This window comes from Chaetodon auriga, chromosome 14 (genome assembly GCF_051107435.1).
Source record: "Chaetodon auriga isolate fChaAug3 chromosome 14, fChaAug3.hap1, whole genome shotgun sequence".
Taxonomy (NCBI): Eukaryota; Metazoa; Chordata; class Actinopteri; order Chaetodontiformes; family Chaetodontidae; genus Chaetodon; species Chaetodon auriga.
Window position 1 is genome coordinate 24446187 of NC_135087.1, and position 20148 is coordinate 24466334.

Genomic DNA, 20148 nt, shown 5'->3' on the forward strand with positions numbered 1-20148 from the left:
TTATACATTGAACCGACTTAATTCCAAGTCAGTGCTATCTCAGTGACAGTAACAAAACTGTCAGTCAAATAGAGAGCCAGGCAAAAAATGTGAGCTTCAGTTGCTAATTAAACAATAGGCTGTGCTCTCTGTTCTCGCTGCTACAAAACCAATACATAATGACAAAAAGTAGGTAGTGAGAGTGCACGTGCTATCTATGTTTGTCTGTGCGTGTGTGTGTGTGTGTGTGAACACGCACCTGTGCTTGCATGCATGCTCAATTTAGACTCGGGGACATTTGCTGGACGAACTGCTTACTCAAATTTTAATAACTCAGCTGAAACCACTGTAGAAAAAGAATAAAAATTCTGACTCCCTAAGGATCGTTCCTCTCCATCCTCACTCTCTGCTATATTTCCATCAAGTAAATTCAAACTCACATATCTGTATTCCCCTGAAACAGAGACACTGTCGGCTGTGTATGGCGGTCGTGACACTTGCTGATCCTTAGCAGTTCTATTTCAGTCTGCAGCAGAAAGTACTCTACTGCACTATCCATCCATCCATCCTTCCATTTTCTCCCGCTTATCCAGGTCTACTGCACTACCTGATCAATAAAAGAGCTTAGTTACTGAAAACTTATTTGATTCAGAAAACAGCGATGCTACCACCACGATACTGAGAAATGGGGTTAGAGTAGTAACGCCACAACTTTTAGCGCTGCTACTCGTCACCACTGACAAACACAAATACCAAGATAGTATATTTTGGCAGAAAACCCAAAGTATACTATATAACTACAACAGTAAGTGTACCACAGGACATGTCAATCAAGTACATGCACATACAGCAGCAACAGATACACTTACCAATGCAGCACACAGCAGAGGGGGCTTTCCTGCAACAACAAAACCAGCTGAGCTTGTGTCGCAGTATCATATGTGGAGATAATGTTAGGTCTGGTTATTTAACTGTCTTCAAATGAGACAGTTTCTCTTGACTGTCCCTCCATATTGAATACGCCAACATTGCTGCAGTGTGTGGGCCTAAAATAGATGCTACTAGTCTCATTAGCCATGAAATGTACTAAAGCCAAATTCAGCAGGCTAACAAACAAATGGTAAAGCAACATAAAAATGCCAAAACTTACAAGTTTAACTATGAAGTTACATTCGGCCTTTTCTTGACCTTCAGTTTTGCAATGAATCCTGCTTTGCATTGGCCCTAAAAGCAGTTCAAAGTAAAATGATTGGTGCACAAAGGTAGCTAAAAAGATTCGCTTCAGATGATGGAAGAAGGTGCAGACTTTTGTGATGGTTCTTGCAGCCAACAACAAAGAAATTGGTGTGTGATGCTCCTAATATTAGCTTTCACATCTTAATGTTTGCAGGGTGTGCGTTACAGCAAATCTATGAGTACATGCCCTCTGGCTACAGTAATGCACATTATTTTTAATATGCTAAAACCTTTATCATGGTAATGATGGTACAGCAAAATCTGTATCATGGCAGAAGGTGACATCAGTGACAGTGACAAAAACAGTATACTGCCAATCAGCAATCATTATCAGCGATAAAAAAAAAAAAAAACGTGACTGGGGCATCTATAATGGACATGGCAGATTTGTGCAATTATTACTAAATAGATCCACGACAAGAGGCATGGGAAACACACTAGAGGTCTTTACGAGTCCAGGATTTTGAACATGATCCGAAACATACCCATACATAAAACCTGACTTGCTTACTTATTTTTTTGTTTTGGTTAATTTTCTAAAGGCTGAGACACCAATCTGAATAAGACCCACACAAGTCAGATCCAATTTAAAATAGACAAAAGGATAATTTGTCCCAAATCAAAATGCAGTGGACCCCAAGAGACCCAATAGCAATAGACAACCAACACTGGCAGCAGCCTGATGCTCCACCGATAAACCAGCAAGTATTAGCCATATTGAAACACAGGCCTGAAACTCATGGCAACACAACAGTACCTCACACATCCCTGCTGCTGGGGCCAGGTCATAGTGGTGGCAGGCTAAACAAGGTAGTCTAGACATCCCTGTCCCAAGAAACATTCTCGAGATCCTCCTGGGGGATCATGAAGCTTTCCCAAGCTGGATAAGATACAGTTTACAATCCCTTCAGCATTCTAAATCTGCCTCTAGGATTCCTACCAATGGAACATGCCCAGAAAACCTCCAAAGGGAGGTCTACTCAACTCCCTCTTCACAACAATGGCCTGGTACAGTGCCCACATTAGTGCAGACGCTGCACCAATCCATGTGTAAATCTTACGCTCCATTTTACCCTCACTCCTGAGAAAGACCCCAAAATACTCCTTCACATGGCGCAACAACTCGACTCCCAACACTAAGGGAGCAGCCCACCATTCTCTGGCCTCAGACTTGGAGGTGCTGAATCTAATTCGAGCAGCTTCACACTCAGATCCCATCCATGGATCTTAAGACCTAACTGTTTTGAAACTGAAATTTGTTTCAAGACAGTAAAACAGATGGTACAAGTGAAAATTAAATTGTGCAGATATAAACAAGCGGAACTGCAGTGATTATAAGATCTGACAACTCGTGTGATTGTCAATGTTTTTCAGTCATGGAACTGGGTGGCCTGAGGCTTAATCCCATTAACAATTGCAGCATTTCTCAAAGATCCCTTAGAAGGCACTGATCCCTCAAAGCACTTCACACCCAAGTGTGAGTAAGTCAGCTAAATGACGGAAATGTATAATATGGAAGAACTTATTGTCACAATAGCTGATGCTGGGAATATTTTTCCTCTGATCACAAATCACAATCAGCAGACTCTTTCCCACGAGGCATTCATATGGCTGTGACAATGTCGGATGCATTCACTGTAATATGGATTAAAGACCTCTTTATCGCTTTACCTCTAACCTTGGGGTAGTGTTGAAATAGAATTTGAATTATACCATATAGATGTACCAAGTGAATTACATATTCAATAAAACAGCATGGCTGCCTATAACCAGAACCTAAATCTGAACACAAAAGGTGACTGCCACACAGAGCCACTGATCCCAATGTTCATTGTTTCAGAAGCTGTAGTACAAGGAAATAGGTTCAGAGCTGAACTGCAAGAGAATTATTCTTCCATTCTTCACTGAATCCTTCATTCTTCTGATCACATTGTTCTTTGCAAACTTTGACAAAAAGATTTTTGCTGCACTAGTTCTAACGCTCACACTTCAGACTGCCAGTGATAACCACCACATTCTTTTGATTGGAATACTACAAATGCTTTCACAAAAATTGTGTAGTCTCAAACTGCATGTAGTCTCAGAGTGTTTGTAGTCTCAAACAAATCACATCCTTTATATCTGTGCATGCATGTAGATGACCAGTATGTGAGCATGCCCAATCACTCCAGCGACCCAGCAGAATATAACAATGTATAACATGGGTCAGACAGGGTCGAGTCTGGATTTATTTGCAGTTTGGCCCAAATCCAGACCTTTTCTTACTTAACATCTCCCACCCAAAACACTCTGGATTATCCCTATTGTGTCAATTATCCTAAGTGTTCTAACAAAACAATTTTAAAGGTATTTGTCAATATTATTACTGTATGTTCTGGCATGACTTAGACTTGAGCTTAAAGATGGAGCCTTGTTGGAGAGAGCCTTAGAACTGACAGCCCACCTTTACGTAAGTTCCTTTACAGCCAGGTCGAGGGTAGAGGTAGAGGATTCTTTAGGAAACGTCAATCCAGCACTTGGGAGACTGACAGGAATACAATGCACATCAAGTGAAAAAAATGTCCCAGTAACACACTAGCTTTATTTACTATGCAGAAACTACTGTGAGCGAGAACCACAAACTTATAAGAGCAGATTGGTACAAAAACCAATTCATGCTCATGAACAATTAACAATACAATAATTAACAAACTGGTTATAGGAGCAGTACTTAATGAACAACTGAGCCACTAACCCAAGTCCCAAGGCCTTAACAAAATACTGCTTTGTATAAAATGGAATGGGTTCTGTCTGAATTAATGGGAGACCAAACTGACATCCTCATTGTTGAATTTGGATATTTCGAGGTAATATATCAAGTTCATCTCGACATCTTTATTTGGGGCATTTTGATAAAGTTGTATGACATGTTTACAAGGGGCGTTTTAAACTAGTTTTATACCTTTTAAACCACCCAACCTTCCACCAGCCCTTCCCAACTTTCCAAAGGTCTCAGCAAGGGCCATCATGTATTATTCATGTGAGTTAAATAAGCCACATTTAATTCCCCAATCATCTGTTGGCATGGCTTATAATGAGATACTGATAGTGGAGAAACTGAACTCCAAGAGAGGTGGAGGAAAGGACAGATAAAAACAGTTAAAAATGGAGAGGAGAGGCATTAAGGATTCAGTTCAGAGATAAGACCCTATCTCCATCACCCAGCACTCTCTCAATGTTTTTGTCTTGTTTGGTTTCTATTGAAGTGTATTTTAATTTTTCTCATTCTTTTGTCTTTTAATCTGTGCCATCTGTGGAGATGGTGGGTTCTCTCATTTCCCCATCCATCACTTCCAATTTAGCCTACTGGAGATATCCTCCTGTCATGTCGGTGGGGGTGACGTCACACATGTCAGTGTTCACTAACAAATCTAAGGGTCAGGAGGAACATGTCTGTCACAATAGTGAATAGTGGCCACTTCATTTGTCCCTCCACGTAAATGCACTAGAGTTGCTCACAGTGTGGAAACTGCTCAGGCATTTCATTACGCTGCTGTGGAATCAGCATGTGCAGATTTGCACAGATAATAAGGCGAAGGTAGCCAGGACAGACTGTGTTTGTGTTCAGCACAGCTTCTGAATATAACCAGATGGCTGCTGTGCTGTACACATGCACCTCTCACAGGGCAGTGTACATCCCCGGAGAGTTGAACAGGGGGATGGACATCAAGTTGAGGGAAGGCCCTCATCAGGGCAACTGGAGCATCCATGCTGATGGTCTCCCAGGTTTGGAGCAGGTTCAAAGAGCTGAGTTAAACCTGCTTGCGGCACGCAAGAACATGCAGTGCACTCTTGAGCTCAAGTATTATCAGTGCTCATCATTACATTGTATTGGCCATCAAGAAATTCATTGCAGTTTATGCAGGAATTCTCAGAGCTGATTGCACTTTGTATCTCTAAATATGACAGATTCATCCTGAATGGAGACCTGACTATTCATGTCAATGACTAGAATCACTCCAAAGCTATGGAGGTTGTGAATTTAGTGAACAGCTTTGAGCTTACCCAATGTGTCAGTGAAGCCACCCATCAGCATGGTAACATTCTGGACTTGGTAATAACAACAGGGTTAAAAATTGACAAAATTTCAGTATCAGAATTACCTATTTCTGACCATCACTGCATGCTTTCTATTGGCAACCTAATTTTAACAAAAACTATTTTTGGTTCAAAAGTGATACATAGGTGGCAAGGCTGAAGCAATATTATGAGATCACTTGAGTCACGCAGCTATGACTGCTCTTTAAATCATGTGATAAAAACAAAAAAACACGTCCTAAATGCAGAATTGCTGAATATAAAATTAAGGCAAGTTCCTTTTTTTAAACAGGAAATCTTAAATCTCAATGTAAACCAAAACACTAAAAAGTCTGTAATTGTAAATTACAGGTAAAAAAAATGCTATTTTTTGTTTAAAAAATTACTGCCGACATTTTCAGCATTTTTACACCTAAATGAGTATGGATGAATAGGTGAATGCAGACTTGTGCAATAAGGCGCTTTGAGTGGTCGTCCAAATAGAAAAGCGCTGGATATTGGCCCAATACCCTATATAGCTAGGGGGGCAAAACTCCTGACTGCAGGCCATATACGGCCTACGTGACCATTTGATCCAGTCCGTGAGGCAATTCATAAATACAAAAACACAATTTTCTTTCACCGATAAAGAAAATAACAGAAAACAGTAGACTAAGAAGTTCTTCTAAGCGGTCCCTGAACACAACTCACTTGGACTCTTGAAAAGACTTGGTTCTGCTCAAGACTGTCTGACCCAAACCTAGAAAATGAGCTGCGAGTACTTTTGGTCATTTTATTTCCTTTGAAGTTCTAAGTCTCTTAATTACCGGTCCTCCCTCTTTACTCCACAACTTAATTATAGGCCACCTAAAGTCAGGTAATTGCATTTCTGAGTTTTCAGAGTTTTAATCCATTGTCATACCTAGATATTACAGGGTGCTCATTCTTGTTGATTATTCCGACAGCTTTCAATTCCTGGTCCATACCCTACAAAATCTGTGATGTTTTTTATTCATTGTCCTTTAATTTCACTATATCTCCTCTCAATCCAAATGGACTGTTAAATTCATTAATCATCAGTGTCTATTCACCCTCAACCAAATTGCACCATTTAAAACTAGGACACTAAAATCAAGCAAGATGCAAGATCACCACCTGACTGAATGGTGACAACAAGGAACTTGGTCCCCGGGCGCCGCTGTCGGCTGGCAGCCCACCGCTCCTGGTCTGCTGCGGAGGAAGGACTTACCAGGATGGGTCGAAAATGGAGGAATAATTTCACCAAAAAGCTTGACATGTTGCATGTTGTGTGTGTTGTGTTCACCGATGCATGGCATGTTGTGTGGTAATTAGTAAAGTATGGATCTTAAATCTTAAAAAATGCATTGCTCATTCTGTAAAGAAGGTGGAGAATATCAGGTCCCAGATCTCAGTCTGACCCTTGTCTTCTTTTGTCACAGTCTGCCAGCTCCTTACCTGCTACCACTCTCTCCTTCATCTGCACACCTGCTCAACCAGCATGCTTCACCTTTCAGTCACGCCGATCTGTTAAGTCACCGTAGCACACACCTGAGACTAGTCACGATGTACATATGAGATTTTCATACATCACAAGCAAGGTTCTAGATGGGAGAGAACAACAAGAGTAAGTGCCCTAACACAAATTTCTGGTCCAATTGGACATAGGTGCGACGAGGCAGTGCTACGAAGCAATGCGGAGAGTGCATAGAGTGAAGAGACGTTTTTCTGTTTGTTTGTTTGTTTGTTTGTAAAGAAAGAAGGTGTTCAGTAAAGAGCTTGGTCTTTAGTCTTTTTCTGAAGATCGAGAGGGACTCTGCAGAACAAATGGAGTTTGGTAACTCATTCCACCACTGGGGAACCACAGAAGAAAAGAGTCTAGCTGGAGACTTTGGGACTTTTTGAGCTGGCAACACCAGGCACCATTCCTAGGCAGAGCATAGTAGGAGGGAGCATAAAAACCTGAATGAGGGAGTTCAGGTAGGTTGGAGTGGTTTTGGTGGCAACTTTGTAGGCAAGCATCAAAGACTTATACTTGATGCTGGCAGCAACTGAGAGCTAGTAGAGGGATATGAACAGGGGAATGCAATGTCCCAGTTTGGGCTGGTTGAAGACCAGGCGAACCACCGCATTCTGGATCATCTGCAAGTGTTTGAATGAGCATGCTGGGAGCCCTGCCAGTAAGGAATTACAATAGTTAAGGTGTGATAGTACCAGCGCTTGTACGAGGAGTTGTGTTGCATGCTCAGACAGGTAGGGTCTGATCTTCCTCATGTTGTAGTGGGCAAATTGGCATGACAGAGCAACACAGGCCACATGCTCTTTAAAAGTTAGTTGGTCATCAATCATGACACCCAAGTTTCTGGCAGATTTTGCAGGAGTGAGCAGAGCTGAGTCAAGCTGGATACCAGAATCAGAATCAGAATCTGAATCAGAATCAGAAAAAGCTTTATTGCCAAGAATGCTTTTACACATACGAGGAATTTTTTCTGGTGAAATTGGTGCATGACACATCCAGGGTTCTAAATTAACTTTTTTGATCACCAGCCAATGTGGCTGGTGACCTTCTAAAGTTACCAGCCAATCAGAATTTCCACTAGCCAAATTTTTTCCCGGTGAAAATAAGAGAGATTATGAGTGCCACTGAATGCATTTGATCATTTTTGAAAAATGCACAGAAAGTACAACACATGAAACAAAATATACACAGAAAGTGCAAACATTTAATTTATACAAATAAAAAATGCTGTCAGATTTATTATTTTATAAAAGACATTTTTCCAATAAGTATTTAGTATCATTACATTCCTAATAAAATGTATTTTTCCTTTCAACTTAAAGTGTTTTTGCTTTCCTTCTTTAATAAGAAATATATATAAGTAACAGCCATGACTTAAACACTTGCAAAAAAATTGCATTGGTAATAAATTGATATATGTATGTACAACTAGAAAACACAAATAGTGCAGCAGTCAGTACTGCAGACTCCTTAGGCTCTCCTGATGACTTCGGGCACTCTCATGGTCCTTTACTGCCTCGACTTTAAAATTATTAGTCCCCACCACAAAATTATTCGTCTTGTTTTTTTCTTTCGTGTACATGCGGCAATCGTTACAAAACATGACGGCATTTTCGTGATCAAACACAAGTCATTCACGACCTGTCAGCCATTTAGCGTTAAACTTTCTTTTCTTCGTTTCGCACGCTTTGTCGACATTCTCATCCCCTGCCTCCTTCCTCTTCTCCCCCCAGACGTCTACTTTTTACTTTTAGCTAGCTCAGTCTCCTATTACACGCCGCCGTTCATTCTTCTTCTTCTTCTTTGTGTTTCCGTGGTTTCTCGCGCCGGTTGCACTACAAACTCTAGTGTGCCTGCGCACAGCCAATGGGCGTCTTGTACGTCATCACGTAGCATTACGACCGTGTTCATGGGAAATGTAGGACGGACTGTCCGGGAGACAAATGACCAAGAACTGTAGAGCGGCTCTGACTGACATGATTGCCTAATGCATTACCGGCCAAATTGGCTAGTAAGTTTTTATTTACACCCGCCAATATGAATTTTAACCCGCATTTGGCGGGTTGGCGGGTGTTAATTTAGAACCCTGGACACATCTACTAAAATATGACACATCTACTAAAATAAGAGCATAAAAAATAACAATTTAAATATATATACACAAGTCTGTTATTGTTAGAAACACAGTACTGTTTTTCAGAAAGAAGTCCCAGTTGAGCATTAATGTAACGCATAGAGTTATATTTATATCAGTCAATGTGACAGAATGAGTCCGAGGTGGAATGTGAAGAGTGTCAGGGGGGGTTCCGGGCCTTGTTGGTAAGGCTGACAGCAGACGGGAAAAAACTGTTCTTGTGGCGTGAGGACCGCATGCCTCCTGCCAGAGGGGAGTGGCTCAAAGAGTTTGTGTCCGGGGTGAGAGGGATCAGCCACAATCTTTTCTGCACGCCTCAGGGTCCTGGAGGCGTACAGGTCCTGAAGAGATGGTAGATTGCAGCCAATCACCTTCTATGCAGACCGAATGACACGCTGCAGTCTGCCCTTGTCCTTGGCGGTGGCAGCAGCGTACCAGATGGTGATGGAGGAGGTGAGGATGGACTCAATGATGGCTGTGTAGAAGTGCACCATCATTGTCTTTGGCAGGCTGAATTTCTTCAGCTGCCGTAGGAAGTACATCCTCTGCTGTGCTTTCCTGATGAGGGAGCTGATGTTCGGCTCCCACTTGGGGTCCTGGGAGATGATAGTTCCCAGGAAGCGGAAAGACTCCACAGTGTCAATAGTGGAGTCACAGAGGGTGATGGGGGCAGGTGAGGCTGAGTTCTTCCTGTAGTCCACAACCATCTCCACTGTCTTTAGAGCATTTAGCTCCAGGTTGTTCTGATTGCACCAGGTCACCAGATGGTCAACCTCCCACCTGTAGGCGGACTCGTCGCCATCAGAGATGAGTCCGATGAGGGTGGTGTCGTCCGCAAACTTCAGGAGCTTGACAGACTGGTGACTGGAGGTGCAGCTGTTCGTGTACAGGGAGAAGAGCAGAGGAGAAAGAACACAGCCCTGGGGGGATCCGGTGCTGATGGTCTTAGCGTCGGAGAGGTGTTTCCCCAGCTTCACGCACTGTTTCCTGTCAGACAGGAAGTCTGTGATCCACCTGCAGGTGGAGTCAGGCACGCTCAGCTGGGAGAGCTTCTCCTGAAGCAGAGTTGGGACGATGGTGTTGAAGGCAGAGCTGAAATCCACAAACAGGATCCTGGCGTAGGTTCCTGCGGAGTCCAGGTGCTGGAGGATGAAGTGGAGGGCCAAGTTGACTGCATCGTCTACAGACCTGTTGGCTCTGTAGGCAAACTGCAGGGGATACTGATCTGTTGTTGTATAAAGGGACTGGCTGGGATGACAAAGAGCTCAGTCTTTGACAAGTTAAAGATATATATATATATATATATATATATATATATGAATGGTATGAGAAGCCATGTGAGCAGATGACTGCACCAAGTGTGGTGGTGTATGCTGAAAAGGGGTTCAAGCACTGACCCTTGAGGTACCCCTGTGAACAAGCAGTGGGATTTAGACACTTCTCCCTTCCAAGATACTGCAAAGGATCTCCCTGAGAGGTAGGTCTCAAAGCAGAGTGGAGAGCAGATCCTCAGAAGCCAAGCTCAGAGAGTGTGGAGAGGAGGATTTGGTGGTTAACTGTGTCAAAGCCAGCCGCTAGGTCGAGCAATAGTAGAACAGAGGACTGACCAGTAGCTCTAGCTGATCATAGTGTTTCCACTACAGATAAGAATGAAATGAATTGGCTGGGATCATGCAGGTTGTTGTCAGAAAGGAATTCAGAGACTTGATTAAAGACCATGCGCTAAATAGTCTTGGAAAGGAAAGTGAGGAGTGAAACCGACCTGCAATCTTCAACCTGAGCTGGGTCGAGTGCAGGTTTCTTTAGCTGTGGGGTTACTTGGGCTTGTTTAAAAGCAGTGGGGAACACACCCATTGTAAGTTAAAAGTTGATCATGTGGGTGACAGCAGGGATAAGAGTGGGCAAGATGGCCTGCAGGAGTTTAGAGGGTTTAGAGTTTAGAGGTCCAATGGATAGGTAGTGGGGCGAGAGTCGAGCAGAAGGTTGGAGACTTGCTCCTCAGTGACATGGGAAAATTAGGAGAGTGAGGCCCTGTTAGCTGGTGGTATCCTAGTGAGTAGGTCAAGCTCAGAGAACTGGTTTCTGATGGTTGAAACCTTATCAGTAAAGAAGGAAGCAAAGTGATTGGCTGTGAGCAAAGGTGAGGGTGGAGGTGGTGGGGGGTTGAGCAGTGAGTTAAAAGCAGAAAATAGTTTCTAAGCGCCTTTGGCACTACTGATTTTCTCCTGATAATAAGTGGACTTGGAACTTCTCAGATGGGAGGAGAATGCAGACAGGAGAGTCTGAGTCCCAGAGGTCAGAGGGATCTCTGGTTTTGCTCCATTTTTAGCCTAATGCGGCTATTGAAATCAATTTTTCACTATGTCAGTAACAACCCAAGTAATCCACAAATACAAAGAAATCAAAACAAATAAGACCATAAATTATGTGAAATAAAGTGGAGTGACACAGGAAAGAAGTATTGAACACATGAAGAAGAGGAGGTGCAAAAAGGCATGGAAAGCCAACAAACCAGCAGTATATCTGCTGATTCCAGGTCTTTCTGAAGCTCTCCACGAGTGGTCCTTGGCTCTTGGACAACTCTTTGGATTATTCTTTTGACTCCTCTGTAAGAAATCTTGCGAGGAGCACCTGGTCATGGTCGGTTTAAGGTGAAATAATGTTCTTTCCACTTCTGGATAATGACTCCAACAGTGCTCACTGGAACATTCAGAAGTTCAGAAATTCATCTGTAACCAATGCCATCACTATGTTTTGCAACAATGAGGTGGCGAAGGCCTTGCAAGAGCTCTTTGCTTTTACCCATCATGATATGTTTCTTGTGTGACTTCTTGGTAATGAGAAACCTTTTTATATGAGGATCAGTGAGGACTAAACCAGCTGATATTGGGGGCAGCTGTGGCTCAGGAGGCAAAGCGGTCATCCACCTATCAGAAGGGCGGTGGTTCGATCCCTGGCCTTGGCAGTCCACACGCTGAAGTATCCTTGGACAAGATACTGAACCCCAAAACTGCCGCCGATGCTGTGCAATCGGTGTGTGAGTGGAGTGAGTGAGTGAATGGAGTGAGTTGCCTCACAGCTAGAAGGTCCCAGGTTCAATTCTCGCTGTGGGCGCCGGGGGCGTGTCCTCCACCATGCCTTCGGTGCCTGCTGTTCAAGGAAAAAGGGCCTTACTGTGTGGAGTTTGCATGTTCTCCCTGTGTTCACTAGGGGTATCCTCCATAAAAATACCCCCATTAAAAACATGCAAGAAGATCATCACCTGACCAATGGTGACAAAAAGAACTGGGTCCCCGGGCGTCAGTCGGATGGCAGCCCACCACTCCTGGTCTGCCGCAGAGGAAGGACGACCAGGATGGGTTAAAGGCGGAGGACAAATTTCACCAGTACATGGCGTATGTGTGTGCATGTGAATGCTACTGCGTGACAAATAAAGGGGATTGTCCCTCTGATTCTTCTTGTAATGCTCATAATGAGCAGGTGGCTTAGGTTCCATATGAATGTGTGTGTGTGAACAGGTGAATACAGACTTCAATTGTAAAAGCGCTTTGAGTGGTCTTCAGACTAAAAAGCCCTATACAAATACACTCCGTTTAGCATTTATCACATAGAATGCTATGTTTCTTTTCATATAATTTGAACAATTGCCTATACAGTGGGTATTTGTGCGCATAACAAATACAAAGTGTGAAACTGTTGCAGGTATAATGATCTATTTCACATTCAAAGGATCTGAGATAAAGATTTAAAAACTGCAAGGATCATCCAGATCACCTGTCACACCTTATATCAGTTATTTCAACTTTCTCTTTTAATGTCACTTTCTATATTTTCCTGTTGCTGAATTGAAAACTGTCAGTGGAAGGTCTAATTAAAGAAAAAAAAAGAAAATGCTTAGAAATTAAAAGGCATACCAGTATTATAATAGCATACCAATATCATATGCAACTCTTTAGCTGTGTCCCAATTCAAGGGCTGCATCCTTCCGAGGATGGATTTGAAGGCTGATTATGTCATAACGCTGCGCGAAGGCTGTCCCAATAGCCTCTGTGCACAAGCCATGTGACGTACTTCCGTTTTTCGCCTGAAGTCGGCAAACCAGTTTCCGGTTTGCGGCTAGCTTCATCCGCATCACAACGAACTTTACAAGATGCCTGCAAAATCTGCCAAAGATATCGATCATCGATGTTCATCGTATCGTGGATGCCCACTCCCCTGCTCCGAAGAGCAAACGGGAAAAAGGGTTTCGTCTCTACATCTCTAGTTACGTTCACCAGTACAAGGGTAAGTGATTTATTGGTGACGTTAGCTGGCTAGCTGACGTTAGCAATGTGCTAATTTTTTAGTTTTGCATTTGCTTCGTATGTTCTTTACTGTTACTTGTTGTGCTAACTGTGTTGACTTTATGTCCATTTCAGTGTCAGACAAAGATCAGGGCACAGGTGATGTTTCTGGGCTTGATGTCAGTCGAGGGCGGCGATCCCAAACACCGGCTCTTGTCTTGGTTGCTGTGTAACTGTTCCATTGAAACAGTGTTGGCACTGCGTTTGCTGCTAAAACCCGTCTACCTTTGGGGGTCATTTGAATTTGGGCATTTTCGAAATGTCGGCTGCATACCTTCGTATGCTGAGTTAACGAAAATTCCGTCCTGGGTATTTTCTGCAGCCACTGTGCACGAAGTTCGGTGTCCTTCGCGAAGCAGTGGAAGCTAAGCTCGCTGTTATAGCGACTTGAGCTGGCACAAAGTGGCACATAACAGTGCTCATTAGAGCCACCCACCATCTTCTGGAACTTAAAAGTCCCTCTCACATTATACTTCGTCTTCTTTCGTGGATGTTGATTCATTTTTCATTCCTTGTATTTATTTTAGCGCTGTTTTGACTGGAGCGGGAAGTAAACCGGAAACTGGTTTGCCGATTTCAGGCGGAATCGGAAGTACGTCACGAGGCTTGCGCACAGAGCCTATTCGTCCAAATTCGAAGGATCCTCCAAATGCAGCCGACAAATGCGTCCTCCTTTTCCCTGTATTCGGAGGATGCGTCGCTACTATCCTTCTCGGCCTCCCATATCCCAAGATGCTTTGCGCACCGATAGTTTTTTTTAATAATGGCGACCTGTTGATATGAGGAGCCCAGTTAACAGGTAGCCTTATAAACCCTTCACTTACAAATATTACAGGCTTGCATGTCAACTAATATCTTATTTTGGGTGAATACTCGATTCTGATTGGCTGCAGGGTGTCCATTAAAAAGTGTTGTAGGACACCTATAAAAAAGTTACGGTGAAATAGCCTGATTGTTCTAAATTTTTGTGCTGGCTCAAACGCTAGTTGGTAACCGTGGCAACAGAAACTCAGAACATACGTTATTTCACAGTTTATTTATCACAACAGCAAGACAGTAGACAACATGAGTGATTTAATAGTTTCCTTTAACCACATTTAATGATCAGAGTGAATGGTGGATAATATTTCTTGCAATAAAAATGATTTAGGATCTGTGGACTTTGAGTCTTGGAAACAAAATTTGGCATCATCCTCTGGACACACACAATCAGTAAGAGGTGCACTTGCCCTCTGAAATGATACTTTGTATTACGTAACGTAACGTTAAGCAATCATCTCACTTCCCTCCACTGATTAGGCCTAATATAACAGTTGCACCGACCGAGCTGCAGGTTCTGTGGCCAGAGCCGGTTACCTTGGCAACGCGTCACAATGAGCGATATTAAATAGTCCACTCAGCCGCCTCTTGTTAAAAACTTACGATTTTAACGGTAAAAAAACAACATTAACATATTAATAATTGATTTAATATTTATTTCTTTCGTAAGTGACCATGGTATAAGCGGGATAATGCCCTTCGAGGTGTCCATTATCAGAAATGAATGGACGACGCGGAGGCGTGAACCGTCCGACGCGAAGCTGTGAAGATATTCACATCAGGTGCATTTGTAAGTTGTATAATAGGCTACATTTCGCGCCTCTTACAAGCCATAGGAGCTGTACGGGCGCATCTCTGCACCCCGTACGTGTGTTTTTCCCGGGTTAGGAGGGAAGAAGTTATGACGTCGTGACGCAATCAGGAAATACTCCGAAGGCTGGACCGTCCCATTTAGCGATAGTTGATGCGGCCGACTGAGGATCCTCTGAAGGACCCAGCCTCCGGGGACCGCGTAGGCTGGGTCCTCTGAAGGATGCAGCCGCTGAATTGGGACACAGCTATAGTCTGTGTTAACGTAACAAGTGATTTTAAAGTGTCAGTAGTGTAACCTAAAGCAACCAGAGCAGCCTATATTTATATGAATGAGGTTGGAGAGAAAAACATACCTGGAGCTCACAATCATAGCAACAACTAGTGATAATCCCATTATGTTAATGAGGACCAACAAAAACAGAAACTTCTCTCATGTAAAGAACCACTAGACATTAACAGTATACAGGACATACCAATTGGTCTTATCATTAGGTTTTGTATGAGAAAACTATTATCTACTACTACTACTACTACTACTACTGTCATTTTATCGACAAAACTGTTCTATTAAATATTTATACAAATATAAGCAATACAATTCTTATATGTATATTTTATAAATTCTTAATATGAATTCATAATAACAGGGCACAACCCTGAGATCATGGACCAATAACCAAACCATGGACATAGTCACAAAAAGTGATAGAGATGAGAGAGAGAGGAGGACGTGTTTACAACAAGATGGTGGTGAGCAACGCTGAGTTATAATCTGGCTATCTGTACCTTAAGGTGTGTGTGAATGCCTGTAAAGAGTTAGTAAAAGAGAGCGAGGGAACGGCAGTTAAACCAAAGCAGAGGAGATCCTAATTGCTACAGAAAGACACAATAACTGTCTCTTTATTTAACAAAAACCAGGGGTGCAAACTCAGCTCAGGGTTCATCAGCCATGACACTGGTCTTTTAACTGATAAAGTGCAGCTTACTAGCTTTACCACAGTACAGAAAACTCACAGAGAACAAAGCAAAGCCTGCCAGCACAGGAGACACAATCCATACAACACGCCAGGCTCACAGAAACAAACAGCGAGTACAATCATTGAGGTATCTCAAACAGCAACAGGACTCAGCGTTCCGTTAATTTCACAACAGTACAGTAAAGCTTAAACAACAGTGAAGCTAACAGTCACATCATTAGCCTGTTTCTCCCCAGACAATAGCCTTTTACTTGCGATCACTTCAGGAGCGATTAACATGTGTTTCAGTCCATTTGGTGTATTCCATTGCCTTTCTTTGAACTCAGACAGTGATGGGCCATTGTGTCACTTTGCCTGCGGATAACAGCAGACAGGTCCCCATAGGCAGCAGAGGAAGCAGTTGTGAGTAACCGAAGCAATGGTAAATCCAAAACTTGCATGAAATTGTGAAGAAATTGTATCATTCTTCAAAAAATAGAAAAATTCAACTAGACACAGCGCTGCTGCTGAGGTAAATGCAGATGACCTCAGCAAAACCCAGTCAGATAGATGAAACCATGGGAAAATTCATATGTATTACATTAACTGACTTCCACTGAGTGTAACTCCATCTCATGTGTTGACCCTGTATCGACAGCATTTTTAAAGTGGATGTTCAACAGTGTTTCAAGTCATGTCCTGAAGATTATAAATACATCTCTGCAAATGCACATCTTCCCAAACACCTTCAAGACAGCTGTTGTAAAACTCTTACTAAAGAAACGCAAGCTTGCAATAACAAATAACAAGCTTACACTAACCAACAACTGGTTGATATCCAACCTTTCATTCATCAGTGAGATATTGGAAAAGTCAGTTTCAGTGCATATGAACTCCTTTCTTACAGAAAATAATCTATTGGAAAAATTCCGTTCAGGCTTTCAATTTTACCACATCACTGAAACTACTTTGACTAGAAGATTCAGCAACCTCAGACTAAATTCTGATGAAAATAAGGTCTCAATTCTTGTCTTCTTAGACCTAAAGTGAAGCAACTGATAAGACTGACCTTGGTATCTTAATCAATCATCTTGAAGTTGGTTGGTCTTTCTTACTGTGTTTAACTGGTTTAAAAATATATCTTAAAAGGAGTTTTACATCAGTCTTGGAGATCAGGTGTCTGAGAAACATAACATTTGTTGTGGTTGTACAATCGAGCTACCTTGGTCCATGACTATTCTCACTATATATGCTGCCACTTGGTGACATTCATTAGACAGCACAATGTATGTTTCCATAGTTACACAGATGACAAACAACTTAACATCTGTGCTGAACCAAATGATACTGCAGCTATAGACTCCATTACTAAGTGTCTTTTGTCAATAAATAAATAGATGAGCAACAATTTCTTAAAGTTAAACTGAAATTGTACTTGTCAGCCCGAAAACAAAAAGAGGAATGCTGCTGAACAAACTTGAGGTTATCAGTCTTGGTGTTATCCAAGAATCAGACCAATGCTTCGAGTCCCACATCAACACGATGAGCTAAATTTTTTCCACCACAGAAACATAGCTAAAGCACAACCATTTATAAATCAAAAAGATGCTGAAAACTGATTCATGCCTTTCTTTCAAGCCAACTTGATTACTGTAATGCACTATTCACTGGTCTTTCCAAAAAAAAAAAAAAAAAACCCACTGACAGCCCTCAGCTCATTCACAACTCTACAGTTTGACCATTAACCACAATCAAGAGTAGAAGAGAGCACATGAGTCCAGTTTTATCTGCTCTGCAGTAGCTTCCTGTAACATTTAGAATATATTTTCAGATCCTCCTCCTTGTTCACTTTTTGCCCTCAAGAACACTGCACTCATCTGCTGCTGGTTTATTGGAGGTTTCCAGAAACAGCCAAAAGAAAATTGGGGCTGCAGCCTTTGTCAATCATCCCCCAAAGCTCTGGAACACAATACCTACAATATTTTTCAAAGAAAGCTAAAAACTGGTCTTTTCACTTAAGCCTTTAAACTAGCAATTACTACCCTAATACAGGCCTTGAATTTTTGTGCTTTGCCTCACACTTACGTACTTCTGCACTTATTTTAAAATGTTGTATTTTACTTGATTTTATACATTCTATGTACTCTATTTTTAAATTTATTTTATTACTATTATTCAATGAGTTTTGTCTTCCACCTTATGCATTCTCTTTGTTTTATGTTCATCCTTATTTTGTCTTATTTTTAATATTATTATCAAGTGGGTTTTTATTATCTATCTTATTCTCTGTTTTAATGTTCATTCTGTCATTCTTATGCAAAGAACTTGATGCACATGTTTTATTACTCTTATTATTATTATTGTTGTTGTTGTTGTTGTTGTTGTTAACAACAGGGAAATATCAAAGCATTAAGCTCACAACAATGCAATCTTTTTGTTATCAAGACTTTGCTACATATGTTACATAGGAGTGTAATGTAGTGGAGAGCCACAGTGTGTTCCTGAGGCTGAGAGAAATCACAGAACTCTGCTAGCTTCAGAAGAAAAAATGTAATCCATCTGTTCTCCCACTGTATAGTATGTTCCTCCACTCATTTGGAAGACTTGAGAGCGCTCCCATGCTTGTTCTGTGATACACTCTAATTGGCGGTGAATGGCCCCTCAGTTCTCTCAGGGCAGCCTTTGATGAGCCAGGAAGACTGGCTGCTTAAGTGGCCTTTGAGTGAAGCACTTCATGAGAGGCTGAAAGCATACTGGCTACGCTGCTGAGAAATGAACATGAGACAAACGCTAACAGAATGACAGAGAAAATGAGATGCAGAAACATCAACTGTGCAGTCAAATGTGCCCCTTGTGACAAGAAACAAACATAAAGTTGAAGGTCAGAGGTCGCTGACATGGCTTCATCTGACACATAGGATTTCAAAATTATGTCAATTTAAAGCCTGTTGCTGGTACTGATAATAGACACTCCTTTGCCAGTTTATTAAGTCCACCTATTTCAAACTAATGCAGAATAATCTAATCTAATCTTCCTGACAGTCCTACAACAGATTCCACCTTCACAAAAGTTCTAATATTCAATTTTTATTGAAAAAACATCATCAATCAATGCTCATTCTCCGATTGAACACTAGTTGAATCAATAATTGATATCATTCCTCCATCTAACTCTCAGCAAGACATTACATGTGCCGATGACTAAATTTGAAATTGTAATCCCTTCTACAACGCTATTGAAAAGCTATTACACTACTCTAGCACATTACTCAGTTATGTGTTAATGCTCAACACTGATTCAGCTGCTTCAGAGCAAATACCAAAACATATACGAAACTATCTAAGTTGATCATTACTCACGGTATACCTTGGTTAGTATAAATGGTAAATTTTGTAAATGATTATTACAGTGTCCATCATATGCAAAGACATGTATTTTTTTCCAGTCAATGTCCTATGTTTAGACAGAAAATAACACTCGAGGAAAAACCAGCAGCATAAAGACACTGTGCTGCCGCCTCACCTCTATGACTTCATAATAATTTAGAGGCGAGCCTCCTCTCTGTATTAAATCAGCACCATGCATTAATTCTAATCAGCATGTGTAGCCAAGCTTGACCAGCAGGGCTCAAGGGGCTGTACCAAGTGTGTGTGTGTGTGTGTGTGTGTGTGTGTGTGTGTGTGTGTGTGTGTGTGTGTGTGTGTGTGTCTGTCTGTGTGTGTGTGTGTTTGTGCGTATGTGCATGTGTGTCACATACACAAGGCCAGCCATGCGGAGCTGTGCTCTTCAAAGTTCACTGCAGTTGTCTTGTTGCAGCAGAGCTCTTTATGCACTAACAGAGCAGGTGGTCTCTGACCTTTCCAGCGGCAGTCTAAAGAGCAAATCTGACTGAGCTGTGGCCTTTTAACAAACACAAGCACAAAACACTCAATGCATATCAGCTGAGATTTACTGTTATTACCTCTATTCTAGTGGGATTTCCCATACAAAACATGATCCTGTATGGTGGATTTGACTATGAATAATAATGTAATCTGATATCTAAACAACATGCATGGTGCTCAACAGTCTCATGTCTACTTGGGTTTAATCTCAAACTGACCACAGATTATAGTTGATTTAATATCAGTTCCTCTCTTTGATGTCAGTAAATGCTAGGGTTGGGTAACATTTGAACCGGTACCTGGAATTTGGTAAATCTAAGAAAGAAAATATAAAACTAGGAGAAGAGATCATATTTCTCCCATATTAGCAACTCTGCACTGGCTTCCTGT

The 20148-nt window shown here is 41.8% G+C and overlaps 2 protein-coding genes across 2 annotated transcripts in view; both read right to left on the reverse strand.

The window, feature by feature from the left end:
• adck1 (aarF domain containing kinase 1) overlaps nt 1-20148 on the reverse strand; it is a 115064-nt gene that overhangs the window by 90468 nt on the left and 4448 nt on the right. The window lies entirely within an intron of this gene.
• Nucleotides 1-20148, reverse strand: part of slirp (SRA stem-loop interacting RNA binding protein) — a 111449-nt gene that overhangs the window by 72209 nt on the left and 19092 nt on the right. The window lies entirely within an intron of this gene.